Source organism: Andrena cerasifolii, chromosome 16 (genome assembly GCF_050908995.1).
Source record: "Andrena cerasifolii isolate SP2316 chromosome 16, iyAndCera1_principal, whole genome shotgun sequence".
Taxonomy (NCBI): domain Eukaryota; kingdom Metazoa; phylum Arthropoda; class Insecta; order Hymenoptera; family Andrenidae; genus Andrena; species Andrena cerasifolii.
Window position 1 is genome coordinate 7,148,593 of NC_135133.1, and position 18,760 is coordinate 7,167,352.

The window sequence follows — 18,760 nt, forward strand, 5'->3', positions numbered from 1 at the left end:
TGTCGCCTCCTCTCAACGACCGATAAATCGGCTGTTAAACGCTCGTAAAACTCGCACCCCAAAAGCCACTTGTCGCCACTGCCGAGGACTGGGGTTGCCGCGACCGCTCATCTTCGGGATTCCTACGGCCTGGTTAGGATGTCTCTAAATTAACGACGCCACCCGCGTCCACGAGGGAGTCGTGAAAATGCCGATAAACGTGCTTTTTTCCTGCCACCGTGGTTAAGGACCGCGCACGCTCGTTTGATCGAGTTTACGATAATGGGGCAGTGTATAAAACACTTCGTAAGATTAGGGACTTAAGGGGGCGGTTTGTACGGCGCGATATGTCGGGGCTGTCGCGTTTGGTAAGCTACCGCGGTGATGGTTCCGAGAATTTTACAATGGGCTGTGACAGAGCACATACAAAGGGGAGTGAATAAGAATCAAGGGAGCGGAGGATATCCACGGGTTCTCGTCACGTTGCGAATGTCACGAGGCTGGAACCAGGAAAAGCAACGACGAACCGTGTTCCGTGACTCGTTTCCCGATCGCTGCGGTGTGTACTTTCGCGCGTCGTTTCCTCCAGGACAAAAGTATCCTTGTTACGGGGCACGTACACCCCCATAACCGCTTTTACAGGCCTCTTCGCGGCGCGGATCGATGGGCCGCGATACGAGGCCATCTCTTTGTGCTCGCTCGAGCGACGACGCAGCGAATTCATCGACGGACTGCGAGCGTCGGGATTTTGATAGACGCGTCGGACGGATACTCCATCGATACGCCACGAACAAGGGCGCGGAGGACAAGCCACAGACCTCTTTACACATCCAGGCCGAGGACTTGGTAATGACAGCCAACGAGCACACGCTCTATGGATCCTCGAGCGCGTGAGACTGAACAGCCGGTGAATCGTGCTGCAAGACACTCTAGACGCCTAAAGCACTCTACATCGTCTACCGACCGGGATGAATTGACATTTCGCAGCGTATCCGCTGATGGCACCCAACTTTTTCCACCTCGTCGAGGGACCCTTGGATCCTTCGCTCGAGCCTCGGCTCTGATAGTGTGCTTCTGAAATCTCGTTCGACGCCCTTATCGTACGATTTCTGCTCGGTTATCTACGGGCCAAGAATAGTCACGTTCCCAGCGGTAGACAGCGATAGATAAGGATAAACCAATCTGTTCTTCCCGCGAGGGAACCACTCTAAAGCAAGCACAGAGGAACGCACGGCAGCCTAAACAAATCTTTCTACTGGCACACGTGACCCTTTCCTAACAACAAGACGGCTGATGTCGTTAATCTTGTTCTCAAATATGTGTTCTGATTTCTATTTGACTGCAAAATAATTCTCCTGTACATCAACTGTCTTCGAGATACAGAATTTCATGTTCCAACTCTACCCTCATCGATGTATAACATTTCCACAAATATCCACAAACAGAACTAAACATTGCTGCAATTTTACTATGAGAAAACGTCACAGGGATCCAGAGCGGCGGTAGAAAGAGAAAATTAAAATCAACAGAAACCAATAAAAAAGTGAAACTTTTGGGAAAGCGGTAAAAAAGTAAGTAAAGCATTTGTTATTCAACGAATACCTACCAAAAATTTCGCTCGGTGTTAAAAATTATTTTTTAAAATAATTATTTATAATCATTTTTGCCCAGAGCGGTGGAAGAGTTAGATCGGGCCCCGCAAGGATCGTACTGATTTTCCTGCACATTATATATCAGCGTTGCATTGCACGCTCTCGTAAGTTATTCCTATCCATTAAAAGATCACAGTGTTCCCGCGGCTCTCGCGTTAAATTCCGCTCCATTCTTCAGAGAGCTGACCTAAATGCTCCCGAGACAATCGTGGGCCGTTTCAAAAAGATTCGCGGGAGCGTGGTTTGCGGCACTCGCACGTTCCGGTGGTTGGGGACAATCGGACACGTCCGTGTATAAATTAGACGGGACCTGTATCAGGTGGATGCATCCTTGAATTATGATTTGCCGGGCGGACTAGCCACAAGGGAGGCGCGCGTGAATCGCGGTAACGTTCCACCGTGCGTATCCAAATATTGGCCCATTACAGGATCATAATGCTCCCTCGCCTCGCGTATCAAACTCTCTCGGTTCGAGCCTCCCGAGAGTTTGCTCAGGGATGAATAAGGTAGATCGTGTGCACACGCCGCTCTGAGTGCATTCTGATCTAGGCCACGTTTCCTTTTGTGCCCTGCTATCAGCTCTTGCACCTCGTACAATGCGATTCGAGTACATTGTCTTAACCGAGTCGAACTTCTATTTAAGTATGTACTCGCCGTGTTGTTCCTTCTTCGTTGCCCCGAGCTGCTTTGCGCGCTCGATTGATATTCCTCTGGGCGAAGATCGTAAAAATTTCTTACCGATGTCTCGTTTCACGATGCTCAACGGTCGAGGAGCTTCCTTTTTTTTTCTCCCATCTGCGAGAATATATACGTGGGAGATACTCGTATCCTCTCAGAGAATTGCCTTCTGTATATTTCCTCTTCTTCTTCTCTTTTCCGTGTTCAGAGTGTCGTGCCTTACAAAGAAACCTCCCTCCTCCTCTCGTTCAAATATTGTGCTCTCTACAGGATCTCTATTTCCTCCCCCTTTTCAAGCACCGCATGCTCCATATAGCAACGATTTCTCTCCGAGCGTCTACCCTTTTCAAAGCAATCCCGTTGATAGAGAAGTTCTAATCGAATCGACGGCGTGGTGGAGCTCCAAAGTGCCGGCCGGTTTATCGAGACGATCGGATTCGTCTGGTCGCGAATCAGTGTCTCGATTCACGGCGAATTGCTTGGGAAGTGAATAAAATCGCGTAGGCGCGCAGTCCAGGTCGTATTCCAATTTAGGCCGTGTTTCCTACCGCGCCGTATTATTGATTTCCGCCCTTTGTGTCGCATGATCAAGAAAATTGCCGTCGCGCTGGCGAGGAAGCACATCAATGCCGGGAAACGAGCTGGATTGGGAGGAGGGCGACGGTGGTGCACCTACCCCGAGGACTGGTAATGCACCATCCGACGACAGAGTGACTCCAGCCTCGACTAACTGCTGCAGCTTTACGACCTTCTCGTTTTCATTATCTAACGATCGACTGGCGACCATCGTGGAACAATTTGGAAATTTTCTCTGGAGCCACCAGGACTTTTCGAGTTGAACTGATGATTGATTTTGAGCACAAAGATCAATCGTGAACACGTAGAATGCTAGAATGCAGACGAATATTCTTTTGCATTTAGAAGCAAGATTTTGTCGAAAGTAAATGCCTGTGCAGTAAAACTCTTTTTTACTTGTCGGTTTATTTGATCATGGAGAGTCATTGTTTCCCTATTGTAGCCGCTATTATGCGCCACCCTCCATGCGACAGCCATTTTCGAATACTATAGAGGCTCGGGGAGAAAGAATTTATCGGTGGCCTGTGCAATGGCCTGGAAATTTCATATTTAGATATATCGACTGGAACTAGCAGCTTGTTAACCCTTTAGCACCCAGACACTTTTCCCGGCGGAAAAAAATGATTTTTTGCGATTAGTTAACTGAAAAATGGTCCCGATACATGCACTTGACTGTTCTTTTCCCAAAATAGCCAGTGGAAATATGATTTTCTAGATGTGACGTATACGTCCAATGAACTTCAACATGCAATTACAAACAAAAAATTGATTAAATCAAACTTTACAAGTAATATTCTTTTAGTATAACAATTAATTTACACGTATCTACCAAATAAAATGTAAAGAAAATAATATTACTATCAACTTCTTAAAGAAAACAAGAGCAAAGTTTCAGGTTATCAAACAATGTCCAACACACATTCGCCAGAAATGTTTACATGGTTACTGTAAACATTATTTACAGAGGTAAACACGCATCAGTGGCTTGCAGCTCGGAGCCATTTAGAGAACTGAACCGTTTTGGGACCCAAAATTATTTACTATCGATTTATTGTATATGTCTGAAAATGATGTGACGTATACCTCACACTGGACGCTAAAGGGTTAAGGGGATGTTTGTTAGACTCCATAACAAGCGGATTCTCGGAATGGCTGAAGTACGTTCTTCATTGGTTTGTGATAAAAGCTGCAACTGGTTTCCGGAGTGTTGGATTTTGAAAGACTTTGCGCGAGAAAGGGATGCACCGAAGGGTTGTTTCGATCAAAGCACAGTAAGGAAGCGGGTGGCGCAAAGGGGGCTTGAAATTCTAAACAAGAAGTTACTCGTTGAATATATTACACACGGGGTAACTTCACCGTTCAAAGAATTCTCTGGCGGGCACGGAGAGCCGACTTTGAATCCCAATCTGACGAATCAATTAGCCCACTCTCACCCTCCACGCCTAATTATAATCAGGAACTGTGAACGAAAATTTATGTCCCCGCCCCTGTGCTTCTCCGGGCCGACGAGAGCGGCAATTTAAACGAGATGATCACATAATAAAGCGTTTCGCATCGATAGAACCGTCGAGTACGATCCTCGAAAAACTAACCACCGCGTCGAGGGGTGGAAGCAGCGTCACAGGCAGATCGACAGCGGCAACAAGAGCGAGCTGAGACGGAGCGCGCCGCGGCAGAGGGCGAGGGAGAAAGAAAAAGGGAAAATAGAAACGCGCCGTCCCGTGGGATCTGTTGGGCATTGTTGAGGGGGTTGTTTGGTTCGTCGCCCGTCGTTGGAGGGCGCCACCACGTTTTCCCTCCCTCGCGCGCCGCCCGTCCTTTTCCGTGTCCCTTCTCCGCTACCTCTGTCCATTCCTCTTGTCGCAAGGGGAGAGGGCCAGGCCACCTTTTCACGGGGGGGTTAGCTCGGGTCTGTCACTTGGTGATGGATGATTCTACCCCAACGCGATCAATTCGCCTGCCGCGCGTGTACATGCCTCGGGGGCAAAGCCCACCCCTCGGCTCGACCGCGGATCGCGGTGCTTTCGGCCGATCTAGCGGAAAGACGAGTTTCTTCGGCGGCTGCGCGACCCCCGAAGTAACGACGTGAGAGAGGAGTAGCATAGACAGCACGGACGCAGCAGCTGAGTATCCAAGGAAATTTACGATGCGATGTTCAAGGATTGGGGTTGCAAAAACTAGGATACGCTCGGAAGCGGGAGAGACCCCAATATGTTAGCGGGCGCGATAACACCGCCGGGGCCGCCGTCAATGCTGAAAATGCTAATGATAACGATTCATCTTTTCAGAGGGGCCGGTCCCGTCTTCCTCCTACGCCTCCTCCGGCCGCCATTCGCCCCGAGACGTAATCTAATTTGCATAGTAAATTTTAATCAATCTAACCGCGAGCGACGATACACGGCAGTGCACATGCGATACGCGGACACGTATCGGTGTGCAATGTGTATCCCCTGTGCGTGGAACACGCGGTGGAGGCAAGGTACGCGCCATACGAGGCGGCGAGGCCGGGAGCTTTCGCCCCGTAATTACTTTCCTCTGCCGCTGCACGTCAATTCAAATTGCTTTCGAATTACCTAACGCTACGCGGGCGGGACAGAGTCGAAGCGATAGGTGCAGACACAGGGACCTGAGGGGAGGGGCGAGCGGACAGGGGGGAAAAAAGACGGAGAAGGTGTGAGGGAGGAAAAACCGGTGAAAGGGGTGAAAGGAGAGGGAGAAGAAACGACCAGGGCTCTCTCTGCATCCACGATCCTCCTCGTAACAAGCTCGGTAATTATACGAGCCAACGTTATGTTCCTGGTTACATAACCGCGGGCGTTTAGTTGATCGGAGCTGCTGGCTGCAGTCGACCTGCCTAAAGTACTGAAACGACGGTTCTTTGGATTATCGTGCGCGACAAAAGATAACGGCGCTTATCGCGCCCGAAAGGGGGAAAAAAATTCTGTGAAAACGTGCAGCCGTATTGTTGGAACCCGCTCCTCTGGCTTACGCCTCCTCCGCTACGAGTGGCTCACGGGTAACCGGATTTATAGCGGGCAAACGTTCCGCTCGGCGATAAGTCGCATTGTACTCTGCGGTGATAACACGCAGTGATCCAACGAGTTTTCGCGACAATAAAGCCTCACCTTGCCGATGACGCTGCCGATTCTTATCGGGATGCCCGAGAATCGGATCGTAAATCGCGCTGCTTCGACTTTTTCCTGATTATCGGGAGATAACGTGGCTTCTCTTTCTTATACGACTCTTACGATGGACTCGTAAGAAGGACGGCAGTGGTTATCGAGGAGCTAATTGTTTTAAAACAGGCGGAACGAAATTTAACGAATTGAATATTAGATTCTTTGGGATACTTTTAAGCTGTTAGAAACTAACTTGTAGTTTAAATCATAAATGATTCACAGACTGTACTGCGGTACTTTTTCCTCCCCACGTTATAAATCGTGAATAAGGAAGCAGTGGTCATTCCCCTCGCCCCACCACGTCTCAAGAATATGCCATGTATCAAAGCACGAGGGGTGGTTTTACGTTTGCGTGATATCGGAGCGGTGGGTATCCCTGATCGATTGTCCATTTACACGAAAATTGCGGTCGCCGCACAATGCCCACTCCGCGGACCGATGAAAACTCGAAGGAAACGCTGGCATCCAGTCGCAATCCGGCTAATTAGCCGTGGCTTAATTGACATCGTACCTCGTTGCACCCCTATAGAGGCACTGGCAATCATCGGGCCCGCTCACCGCTATTTATTCTGCTACCGTTGCGATTCTAACGACAGCTGGTGCTCGAGAAAACGGTCCGCGGATTGAATTTTAATAGACACCGTCGCGAAAGCGGGGGACGCTTAACGGGCAATTGAAACTCGCGCATTCTATAACATCGACGGCCGACGGTGGTCGCGTTAAAAGAAAGCAGCCGAAACCGCGGAAAGCTCTGTCGCGCAGCGCAGCTGTTGTCACCCGCAAAACGAGAGCCGACGAGTACTGAAAAGGACAAGCTGTTACTCACCGTGAAAACGAAACGCAGATCACGATGTGTCAAGAGACAAGGAGACGTCGAAGAGGACGATGATTTCTCGTTTTCACCAAAGATCTTCCAAAATCACAGTCCGAGTTTGGCCGGAGGATGGTTGGCGCGCACGTGAAAGGGAAAAGAAAGCACGACGGATGCACTTGAAGGCAAGGCTACCGACACTTTCGGTGGCGACGGTGGTACGTTCTACATATATACGTGTAGGTTAACCTTGAAAAGGCAACCCGGTTGCGACGATACGCGAGGCTGTTTTGGGTGGCGTGCTGGTGCAGCGAGAGCGCGACTCTGGGTACGCCTCCTCGTGACTGCCGCGCGAACCAGGGAAATCGATAGAATGACCCCGGCACATGCGTGCATCGTATCCCCTTGCTCGGGGACCGCGTACCAGACCGTAGGAGGAAGCGGTGGAAACGGCACGGGGGACGACGAAGGAGAAGAGGATGAAGACGACCAGCGGGAAGATGAAGAAGAAGGGTACTAGACGGGTCTCTCCCCCAAAGTAATGGGAATTTCTTTTCCATTTGCCGTCTCTGTCCTTCCTTTCAACCCCCGTCCCTGTTTTTCCACCCCTATCCCATGGTCTCTTTACCCGCGCTCGGAACGCCCTTACGACTTGTCTCTTCTTCGGCTGCGCACCGCCTAACAAAGGCTTAGAAGGTCTAGGAAAGCTGAGTTTATCTTGCCGATGGAAATGGCCGCGGTTGCTACTTAATCGTCGAAGTGGTCCGAATCGATCAGCGCGGTGATCATTCTAAATATTACACGGCCCCCTTTGAAATTCTCGTCTCAACCTCGATACAAGAAGCTGTGGCTAACTTGCCATCTCCCGGAGCCGATATCCGCGAACCGGTAGGTGCCGTTTCGCGCGTGAAAAGGAGAATGGAACGCCGAACTCGAGTGCACGCGAGCTAATCCAGGCAGGTGTGCGGCCGCACACCCCCGTTCGCGTTTACCTTTCGCGGCGTGAAACCAACAGAATCCGCGACGATCAAAGCGAGTATAATTCTGAAACTTATTCCCGGTTAATTAAACGTGACGCGGAAAACGACCGTGTTCGTGGAAAAGAAGAGGAATTTCGGGTGTCTGCCGCGCCAATTCGGTCCGAAGCGAGAGAGCAGGCGAAGTTTAAATGTAAGACAAACACGGATAAACGCGGCTGGATAAAGTCCAAGAAATTTATCGTTTGGAAAGGCTAGCCGGTGGCGGCCGAGCGGGAGCTTGTAAATTCAACCCTTCGCCGATAAATCCGACCGTACACAACGGTAAATTTTCATAAGGATGGGGAGCTAGCTCAGAAATCAACTACAGTATCAATCATACACCTTAGTGTATCGAAGACGGGCACAGATATTCGAAGATGTTAATCCTTTGGAGGTCTAATTATCAATTAAAATGAATTATGATGGCCCTTTGGATACCATCAGTGCTGGATAAGAACATTCAATTATTCTCGTAGAGTCACACAATAATCATACGAAGCCACTAAAATCTATTTATCAATCATAACCACTCTCACATTTTCTCTCGAAAGCGAAAACTCGAAAACTATTCCATCTCGCATCCCCAACTTGCTTTCCCGCAAACAGGGGCGAATTTTTTAGATTTGGAGCTCCTAGGCTAACAAATATCATAAAATATTTTAATTTCAAAGTCAATTCAATTGGGCTACTCACGTGTGAATTTTTGCTAATTCGCTACAGTGGCTTAAAGGTGTCTGAAGCCCCTGCGTTTAAACATTTCCCAAATTTGTTTTCCCTCAGAATTTTTCGCTCCCCCAGATTTTCCGTCCCCGAAAATTTGCCGCCCTACACTGCAGTCTACTTAGCCTATGCATAAATCCGTCCCTAACCACAAAGGACCACCCATTTTTCCATTCCACCATAAATTGCACCAGACCACGGAATACCGCAAGCATATTTGGAGTATCGTGCGCAAACTGGCAACGAAAATGCCATCGTCTATTTCAAAGGTATCACTCCACGTTCGGGCGAGTCGAGCGCTCTCGCAATCATTTCACATTTGCCGTGGGTTAAGTGATAACGCGAGAAAAAAGAAGCGGGCGGATCTCTTTTTACTGCGGGGAAAGTTGCCGGGGGTAGGGTGCGAGTAACTGCGAAATGTGCAGAAAGGTTGGATGTACGACATCGGAAGACGCGGCGTCAAAGAGGAAGGGCCTAAAGGAAACATAGCAGGACGCGCTGGATCCGTGCCAGGCTTGCATTTCGGAGTAGGCAGAGGATGTTGCTCGCGAGTCCTTGCCAGAAAGAGATTTTGCATCGCTGGCTTTAAGCTGTGCGAGCGTAATGGTGCGGAATCGGGTGTACGCTAGTAAAATTCTCGATGGGAAAGCTCGTATAACGTTTCTCATACGCGCTGCTCGTTTTTGAACCGCGTGCACGAGGCTGAATTGAAAGCTGCACGGTAAAGGTCCTTTTCTAGCTGTTCCTTCGGAAGACGGGCTTCCTTGAGAATGGATTCGCCATTGGTCGTAAATCTGGCATCGTCCCGTTTACTTCCGAATGGGGCACATAAATAGCTGTAAGTATCATTTCGGTAATCTTTAGGATCGTTATGCATTCTTTTAACGTTTCTGGTTTAGTGTGTGTATTGTACTTTACTGCTCAGTGGTATAACACTTGTAGCTTCAGCTACAAATAACAATACACTTATCAGCGATTGCACTCTTATCGCGAGGTAATTATTTTTCTTATCACGAAGAAGCACGAGCACGGAGTGGATTTGGATTAAAGTGGAATCTGAAGTTAAAGCTTGCAATAACATCTGATTTCACGAGACAAATGCAGAGGTATGGAGGGAACTGTGATTACTGAGAGATTCATTTAATTTTCGAGGGTACAGCTGTCATTTCGACGAAGCTGTACGAGTAGGGGATAAGAACTTCTCTCTAGATGCACACGGGTTCCTTCTTCTGCAAAACAATCTTTCCTCTACAGGTATTACGAATTTAGGGTCACGATGGTGAAACGGAAAAAGTTCGTTAGAGCGACTAGAATCCGCGGTCGCATTTACTACGAGGCATTAAAAGTTTGAACGAAAACGGCTTTCAAGTTTCCTCGTCTTTTCTTCGCGATGAAACGCTCGCCCCGAAGAAATCCAGTTTAAGAAATACTGCAGGGATATCTGGGTTACGATTCCCCTGTAAAAGTGGTACGTAAATATTTCCGCAGACACGGTCTTTCAGGGCAGGAATTCTTAATAGAGTTTCACATCGAGGAGCGAGGCGAGTTGAGGAGGAAAATAAAGCGGAATGAACGCGCTTGGCTTCTTCGTCGATCGCCACAACGTACTTACATACATATGTACTACCTTTGCACCTAGTGCCTATTTTTTAAATTCCTTACTCTGAAATTTCATTGCACCCTCATCCTACGCACCATTAAAGCAGAAATAAATTTACCGGTCTTGGACAAGGAAAAATTCATTTCCATCTAATTCAGACCTTCCTTAACCTCAAGCCTGAGTACTAGCAATACTTCTATCACCCTACATACTGTTGGGCTTCATTTCCCCGAAGGATGCCACCGCAGACGATTAAATCGACCTATCAATTTATCTGCCTTTTAAAAGGAAATCGCGCATTCTATAGGCGGTATATAATTTCTTTCTGCGCCGCTTATCGGTTTTCCAATATGCTCGGCAGATGCTACCGTTCCTCTGATAAGATGACCGTGCACGACTAGCTAGCACACACGGTGGCAGTGGGGTGGGGGATCGATCGGTGATTCTCCTTTTGAAGGAGCCGACGTTAACCTCGTACGGGCTCCGCCAACGCCGCGATACGTTCTCATTCCTCCCGACAGTGTGTTGGCAGTGCAAAAGGGGGCCAAAGGCGTTCTCTATCGCGACGGGTGTTGCCATGACACCATGGAACCTCCACCCCTGCTTCTAAATCTTCCCCTCCCCGCGTCTCACCCCATTTTCCCAACCACCCCCATCCTCGCTCTTGTACATACAGCCCTGGGCAACTACAATTTCTTGCTTCAAATTCGCTGGAATCACTCGTAAAACACGCGGGTCCACGGCGAGGCTATTCGAGCCGGTATTTATTGCCACCGCGCGGACACTCGTGGATCTTTTAAGCTTCGATTGAGCGCAGCTAACCGTGCCAGGATTTTTCTAGTCAAACGAAACGAGGGTTGTTACCCTATCCGACGGCTGGCCGTGCAAGGGGCCGTTATTGTCTGCTAGTGTTGGCATCCAACGGTGTACATTCGAATCCCTGTGTACAGCAATTATACTATATTTCAGCAGTTCGGACAATGTCTAGCCCTTGGCAGAGACGAGGCACGGCTACTGGAAATTTCTCATCGCGAGAGAGGAAAACCGCTTTCCACGATGTACGATGTACTTTTAACGCGGATGACTTTTACTATCCACGTCAGAAGTATCCGTCCAGATGTACGACACGCAATCGTCAATGCGAAACAGTGCGCACCCCTCGGTTAATTTCGAGACGACCGCATCGTTATCGCGACATTTTGTAGCCTGCAGGCGCGCGCGTTTTTCGCGACACGAGGAGGGCTGGCGATCGACGGATGTTCCCCCTCTGGCACCGGATGCGCGGAGGGTATTTTGTCTTCCGTCAGCACTCGAGAGCGAATTTCGAATTTCGGATATATGCAGGAGTCAGACGTCGGCCTGCGCCTAGGAAATCTGAATTGCAAATCTGGACGCAATTAAAAGTGTATCGCGCGGGAGCTGCAGGCCCGACCAGCCGGCGTACGGACCGCCGGGGGTCGAATCCGCAATTAAGGCGAAACATTATATAACGATCGCAGTCGAGGGGTCGGCACACCGGGCTTCTGCGATTCTTGTCCGGGGAAATTAGCGCTCGCTTAAAAATCGCGACACGGGCAATTAATCGCTTCGCCGCAAGACACCGGCGGGAATCAGCTTCGGATCATCGGTGTATACATCGGTGATCGGTCCGATCGAGCATGCCGATTAATGCGCGGATTACACCGTAGAAGCATTTCGAATATTGCGAAGTGGTGAAAGCAGCAACGGAGAATTGTGAGAAGATCCCGAAGACCCCTAAAAGGGTGATGTTTCTTAAACTGCTCGTTGAGACCCGTAGCTTGAGTTGTGACTCACTGTACAAGGAAAGCATTTCCACTTTTGCTCGTGTTCGCGCGAGAAGAGAGATAATACCGACCCTTTGCTTAGGGATCTTGAAGAATATAGATTATCCCTAAGACCGCAGACGTGGCGAAGAGATCCCTGGATGGATTGGAGTATTGGATGAAAGTGGAATAGACAAGGCTATGATCTTACTCGAAGAACGAAAGAAAAACGACGCAGTACGAGGGACATGATGCCACTTTAAACTCCACTTCACTGTGACATCGTTAATTGCGTTCGCCAGTTTCGCTAAACAGACTTTCCCACAGGATATAGGTTACTATAAATACGAAGCTTATGATGCGAGCCAGTCGAGCGAGGGATTTCATTAGTCCGGAAAATTTTCGGTAGATTGACGCTAATATAGGGTACGCGGCGGGTTAGATTCGACCAGATATTAAGGGCGCGAGAGTCGATAACGCGGAACACAACATTCGGCGGGATCGATTAATCCCACGGGAAGGATAACGATATTGTATCCACGAAAGAACGATCCTAGCCGTCACCTTGCCTCCGAGCTCAATTATTTCGAGGCGATCGAGGGGCAAATCCGCGCTAGGCAGCCAATTAAAATCGATCAGAAGTCTACGCGAACTGGCGTAGAGGACCGAATAATTGAGGAAAATTCGATTCTCGTCCACGTAATGGCGGTTTCGTCATCGACTTTCCTGTTCGACTGCTGTGCCCCGCTAGCCTGATTCGCGTTTTGCCCCCTGACCGTTCACCCCTAATGGATCTCCTCCAATTAAACATCCGTTATCCCTAGACCTTTCGCACGTCGTTACGAAATGCCTACATTTATATAAATTGTACACTATTAGATTGGGCGAGCCACTAAATCCTTTTAGTTCTTTTTCCCGCGTATCTAGCAGAGGGCCGAATAATTATTGGATTTTCTACCGAGCGAGGATGTGGCTCTGTTCGAGCAATCAATGCGCTCCCGTATCGACGACTGTACCTGCGTTCGATATATCGCGAATGATTTCGAAAAAATGAAAAGAGGCGAAACGGGTGGTTCGATGAGAGGGAATCAACACGATGGGAAAAATGCGCGCCCTTTCCAGCCCGTCGAATCATATAGCGCCCGCTATCGAATGTACATGGTTGTCGAAAGGGCCGCCGGAAACATTGCGAGCTCGTATTTTCAGGCAGCCGGTTTTTCAGCGATGCGTAATTTTCGAATAAAATTGTGCCACCGATTGAATCCGCCGCAAAAATGCGCAACGAATTTCATCAGTTGCGATTTATCGTCGCGCGGGTTTTTAAGCGAGGGGCGGGAGGGACAGCAGAGGATGGGCCGAAAACGGTGGATAAATTTTTCCCTCGTCCTTTTTTCGCGCGCAACAAAACGAAACGCACGAGTGGTGCGCGTCGATAGCGAAAGATTGCTGGCAATTATTCAACTGATAAAAAAAACTGATGGCTGATGGAAAAGGTAAACTATCACGGCGGTATGGACGCTTTGAATTGGTACCTGCAAGAGGAAACTGCAGTGTAAAAGCTAATCCCTAATTACCCGTGCACACGTTATAGATACGTAGCCCTATACAGGTTTTAAAGTACACAGTTCAGACCAAAAAATGGCCCTAAGCTGGCTTCTAAAGCAGAAATAGCCTGTCTATGCAAAATTCTCTTCCGCCTTTGCACAACCATCGAACCGTCAATGAAATCGAACTTCAAAGGTGCAGTATTTTAGTAAATTACCCGAAACCTATTAGCGTACATCACACTCTGCTTGTGTGAAAGTACCTCGAACTGGAAATCGCGAAATTAAGCAGAATCGCCGAGTAATTTTACGGAAATGGGCTATGTGGAATTGTTTATCGAATTTCCTCATTCGACTGTCATGCAAAATGTCGCTAACGATATTTCGAATGTGGACGAAAATTAACTTCGCCAAAAATATTTCCACTCTCGAGTTACTGCTTTAATTATATTGAATCAATTATTTCGCATGTGTGCCGCGAGTTTGTTTGAAACGAGCAAACAGTTAAAAACTGTGACAACGCTTTTAATATTGACGCGTTTAAAGTTTCTCCGCGTTTCCAAACGAAATATGTTTAACGTTCACATGGTACGTGTGTCGCCACTCTCGTTTACGGCTCATTTCCGTAAAGTTTATACGAGTGGAATAAAGCACGACCTATTGGCTCACGTGTTTACGGGTGCAGGTGACGAACGCCGGACGATGTTCCTGACAGCTTTATGACGACGCCGGAAAATAATCCGCGTTCCTGGATCGTCTTCTCCTGACTGTTTGCTATTCCAGCCGAGTTTCCGTGACAGACCCGTGAATAAAGGCGATCCCGGAATGCGTTTTTAGACTGCAAATTAAACTCAAAGCAGTTGCGAGCAACTGCAATGGAAATCTCCGTGGAAATTGAATCACTATTCACTCTGTATCTGAATCTGCAGACTCGGTTAAATTAAAAGTATCAATAATGCAATAGAAAAGTGAAATGGTGAATTAAACTCCTCCCACCCACGCGCACATTGCAGTATGACTGCAAGGTGAAAAATCTATGCATTTTTCAAAGCAACTACAGCTATCCTAAAATCGTCGTGAATTTAAAGAAATTTCAACGAGCGAGAAAACGTCGATCGTAATTTGTAACGTGACTGGCGATGGCGTAGATCAAACCAGGCCCTTCACTGTGTACGCTTGTAAATCGTTGGGAAAATAACAAACTCTCGACCGCAGACACAAGGGGTGCCCGAAAGTCTACCCGAGAGGGTTTTCGAAAAAAGAGCACCCAATCGACACGAAACCTTAGACGATGGGTAGTAACCGGAAACCGTGAAACACATGTCCGATTCTCACTGCTCCGTTTCTTTTCAATGTTGACAAAACACGTTGCAAAGGTACACCGCCTGGTCTCGGTATACACCCTGGCGGTCTCGTGAGTTTGTCGCCTGCAAACAAGCTCCGTATGCCATGCTCGGAACAATTTCATAAGGCATTAATTCCAGCATGATACACCTGGCGTCCTTACCCTATAATTTCCATAATGAATCGACCGGAGAGCGAAGTCTCTTAGAAGGAATTCGAATAAACGCCAGGGCCCCCTCCCATCCGTCCCGATAATTCGCTCAGAGAGAGAATCACTCAGCCCTATTTAGGTCCGTCGATTCGACGTAGCTGGGAGACATTATCGCGTGATGAAAGCGATCCCCGCGTCGCCGGGCGTGCCCGCCCTCCGTAGGGGCAGAAATTAGAATTCCTGGCGGAAAATCAGGAAAGATTATCGTCGCGAGGGCTGTTCCTCTGGCGGGCGAAAGGAAGAAAGACCGAAAGGAAGAGAAAGGGTATGAATGAAGGGGGGCGGTGACGGCGCGGGGTGCAAGGGAAATAGGCACGAACTTTGTCGCGTCTTTTTGCAAGGCCAAAGGCCTCTGAATATATTAACGAAGCCGCGCGCTTTGACGCACACAGGCCGCGGCGCGTAATTTTTAATTACTAAAAAGAACCATGCCCCACCCCCTCTCCCGCTCAACGGTCTTCCTCGGCGGTCCCGCATTCACGGATACCGTCCTGACTACTGTGCCCTCGTATTTATCGCGCTCGTCTTCAAATATACGCGCGACAGCTAAAGCGAATACGCGGCCTTTCGTCGACTTTTTCCTGCGATCTGGTGTCAAACCTGTGCGTGCACGGAGAGCCCTGCAGTTCGCTTCCGGCTGTCTGCGCGTGCGATAACCAAACCGGGGATGAATGTAGTCGTGGAATACCGTAATTGATGCAGCTAATTCATCACGTCGCCCGGGAACCGACCTGCCATCCCCGAACTATGGAAATAACGCGGTGGTCATGCGTATTTTTCCCATCGCCTCGCCCCGTTCGTGCCCCGACGTGCGTGCATCATTTTAACGTCGACATAAATTAACCGCGAGCATCGACGATTGAATATTTTCCAATCGACGCCTCCTTGAGCCGTGTCGCGTCGCATTCGAAACGATACAAGGAACCAGAGAGACACTCGACGGGGACGTTGACCAAAGCTCGCCCACTCTATGGAACAGCTCGAAGGACCGTTTCACTTGTTTGCCCCGATTCAATGCAACCCGCCCGTTGACCGTTCGTTGGGATTGCAGGGAGTTAGTGGCTCCGCGGCGTCGTCCAGGCAAACTTTTCCTACCATCCCTTAAGGGGTTATACCTAGTCATGCTGCCGAAAAGAGGCGAATATTTGTGAATTTTTTTTGAAGAAGCGGAAGCGTATATTTTTACAAAACTTTTTGCGCTTCAAACAGCAACGTTTAAAGAACATTTGGTAATTTTTTCGTAGAAAAATATTTACGTTCATAATAAAGTAACAAGCGACATCCAAGAAGCATTTTTAAAAATTTGGTTTTGTGGCGAGCACTACCATTCGGTACCAGATTATCTAAAATCAAAACTTCGATCGATTCGGACCACAACAAAAATAAGACGGTCCCCTTAAATCCGGACATAAAAGCCAGGCACCATCGATCCGTTGCGCGCCTCCCCCGATTGTCCCTCGTTTCGCCCGTCTTTTCGCCGTGCAGCTCTCCGATGCGAAATCGATTATGAAAATACTGAGGGGGGAGGGAGGGGGTGAAGCTCGAGGAAAAAAGTTAGTGCGCCCGGCAGCGCGCCGGAAGCGAGTATCTTCGAGTCGTTCTCCTCTGATGCTTCTTCAGGCTCGAGGGTATTTTCTTTGAAGTCTCGGGGCTGCCATCGTCAGGTGGATAATAGCGTTTTGTTTTTCTTTATCGAGACTTCGCGAGACGCCGCCGCCCCTTGAGATCGGGGGGTGGAGATCGGTGTCCTGCGTGCCCTGGCTTGATATACATAAAGCGGGACGGGGAGCGCGGAGCGAGGCCAAAGATCACCTATATTGCAATCGTCCCTCGATCGCGCGCGATTCATATGCCCCGAGTAACATAATACCGCCCGGCTTTATTTGCAGAGTGTGTCAGAAAAGCCCTCGGAGATTTCGTCTTTCATATCGAGACCACGGATGCAATATAGTCCGGGAAACGAGGGGGGGGGGGCAGGGGCAGAGGTAGGGGCGGCGGAGGTAGATGTAACTCAAAGCGGGGAGGAGTTACGGACAAATAAGGAAACAGCGCGACGTTAAATTCGTTTCGCCCTTTGCCAAGGAGGATCGTGCAACGGCGCACGGAAAGATTTCCATCACCGTGGAGCACATACATATCTTGAGGAACTTTTACGCCGGTCTATACCGTTTTCTTCTCTCTGTCGGGGCAGGTGTGTAGGTATACGCGCGCAGCCCTTTGCGCCCTTGCTTTAATTTCAAACAGCGTGTCGGTAATTCCCGCATCGCAGGCCTGAAAAGTCTGAACCGTAAAATGTCCCTCTCCTTTTGCCCTCCTCTCCGCTCCTCCCTGCCCGTCGCTGTGTTACGCCACGGAAGATCTTGAAAATTCACAGTTCCGGTGTCGAAGAGAGAATTCTCGCAGGGCAACGGTGGATTAAGGGATTAAAGGATGCGTGGCAGGCTTTGACGTTCTCGTTTCTCACTTCTCTCAGCGTTTTACGACAGGAGCATCGCTATCCAAATACCTCTTCTCGCTTTCTTCCCCGTCCTATCCGCTCTCCCCCTCGATCCTCCTCTCGCGTGTTTCTGCTCTGTCCTTCGTTCCTCCCGCTATCCGCTTTGCCGTCGCTTTCCCAACCTTGTCTATTTCTCCACCTTTCGCCCGGCTGCAAAGCGCGACGCCACCTTTATTTCCCTTTGAGCCGCTCTTTCCCGAATTGCCTTTGCTCATTTCGCGTTAATGTTCCCCGCCGAAATGGGATGCGCTGGCATTGAAGCCGCGCCGCCGCTACTGAGTCCCCGATTCGCCCTCGCGCCAAAGCTTGATCGTCGATGAAAGATCGACGATCGCCTCGAAAGGACGGGGGCGGATCGCTTGAGCCTGGCATCGAGTTAACGGAAGAATCGCGGCGGAGCTCGCTGCCTAGCAAAAGGGCTTGCAAATCGCGCCGTTAGACGCGAAAGGAATTGCAGATTCGCGAACACGCGGCCCCACCCCCCGGCTCGGTTCGACCGTTTGTGCGCCGCGACGGGGGAGAAGCAATAAGCCGTGGCATTGTGCAAGGCGCAGTTTGTAAAACGGATCTTGCCCCGATCAAACCGTCTCCGATAGGATTAATCAATTCGCGGTCGAGTGGCATTCATTTGCAAGGAGCCTCGATTCCGAAGTGTCTCCGCTGCGACGATTCTTACGCAGTATCCTTCAGCTAACAACCGATCCCCTCTTCCCTTTTCTCCTCGATAATTACCCCTGTTAATTACCGCGACCCAATCAGCGCTCGGGTCACAGGCACGGCGCAGCGAGAATATGGAAATGGGCTTTGTCAAGACGACTTCACAGAGGGGCCAAGTCCTCCGATCAAAGATCCGGGGCAGCGACCAAAAACGGCCACGGATTTCATGCAGAACACCGCGCATTTAAATCTTTAATTGCGCCTGCAAATCGTCGACTACCATCGAGCTTCTCGATATTGAAAACGCATAGAGGGTAGGGAGAGGGAGAAGCACTACAGTCAGAAAGCATAACGCAATCGACCAGGGATTGAATTGAACAATTGAGAATTGAACCCGTGTCGGCTAACAATTAGACATTATACCTACTGCTCCCAGGAGGCAAGATAGAAAACCTCCGATTTGAAAAATCTATTCCAAGGGCATTTCCTCCCCGCCAATAAATCCGTTT

The 18,760-nt window shown here is 49.2% G+C and overlaps 1 protein-coding gene across 2 annotated transcripts in view; it reads right to left on the bottom strand.

The window, feature by feature from the left end:
• Window positions 1-14,230, bottom strand: part of Fz2 (frizzled 2) — a 98,951-nt gene extending 84,721 nt beyond the window's left edge. Inside the window, exon 1 of one of the 2 annotated variants that reach the window (XM_076829198.1) lies at window positions 14,212-14,230. The gene's annotated coding sequence lies outside the window, so the exon portion shown is untranslated. Of the gene's footprint in view, window positions 1-6,890; window positions 7,097-14,211 lie in introns of those variants that run through there. The other variant, XM_076829197.1, reaches the window with a different exon arrangement.
• Window positions 14,231-18,760: the final 4,530 nt, after the last annotated feature.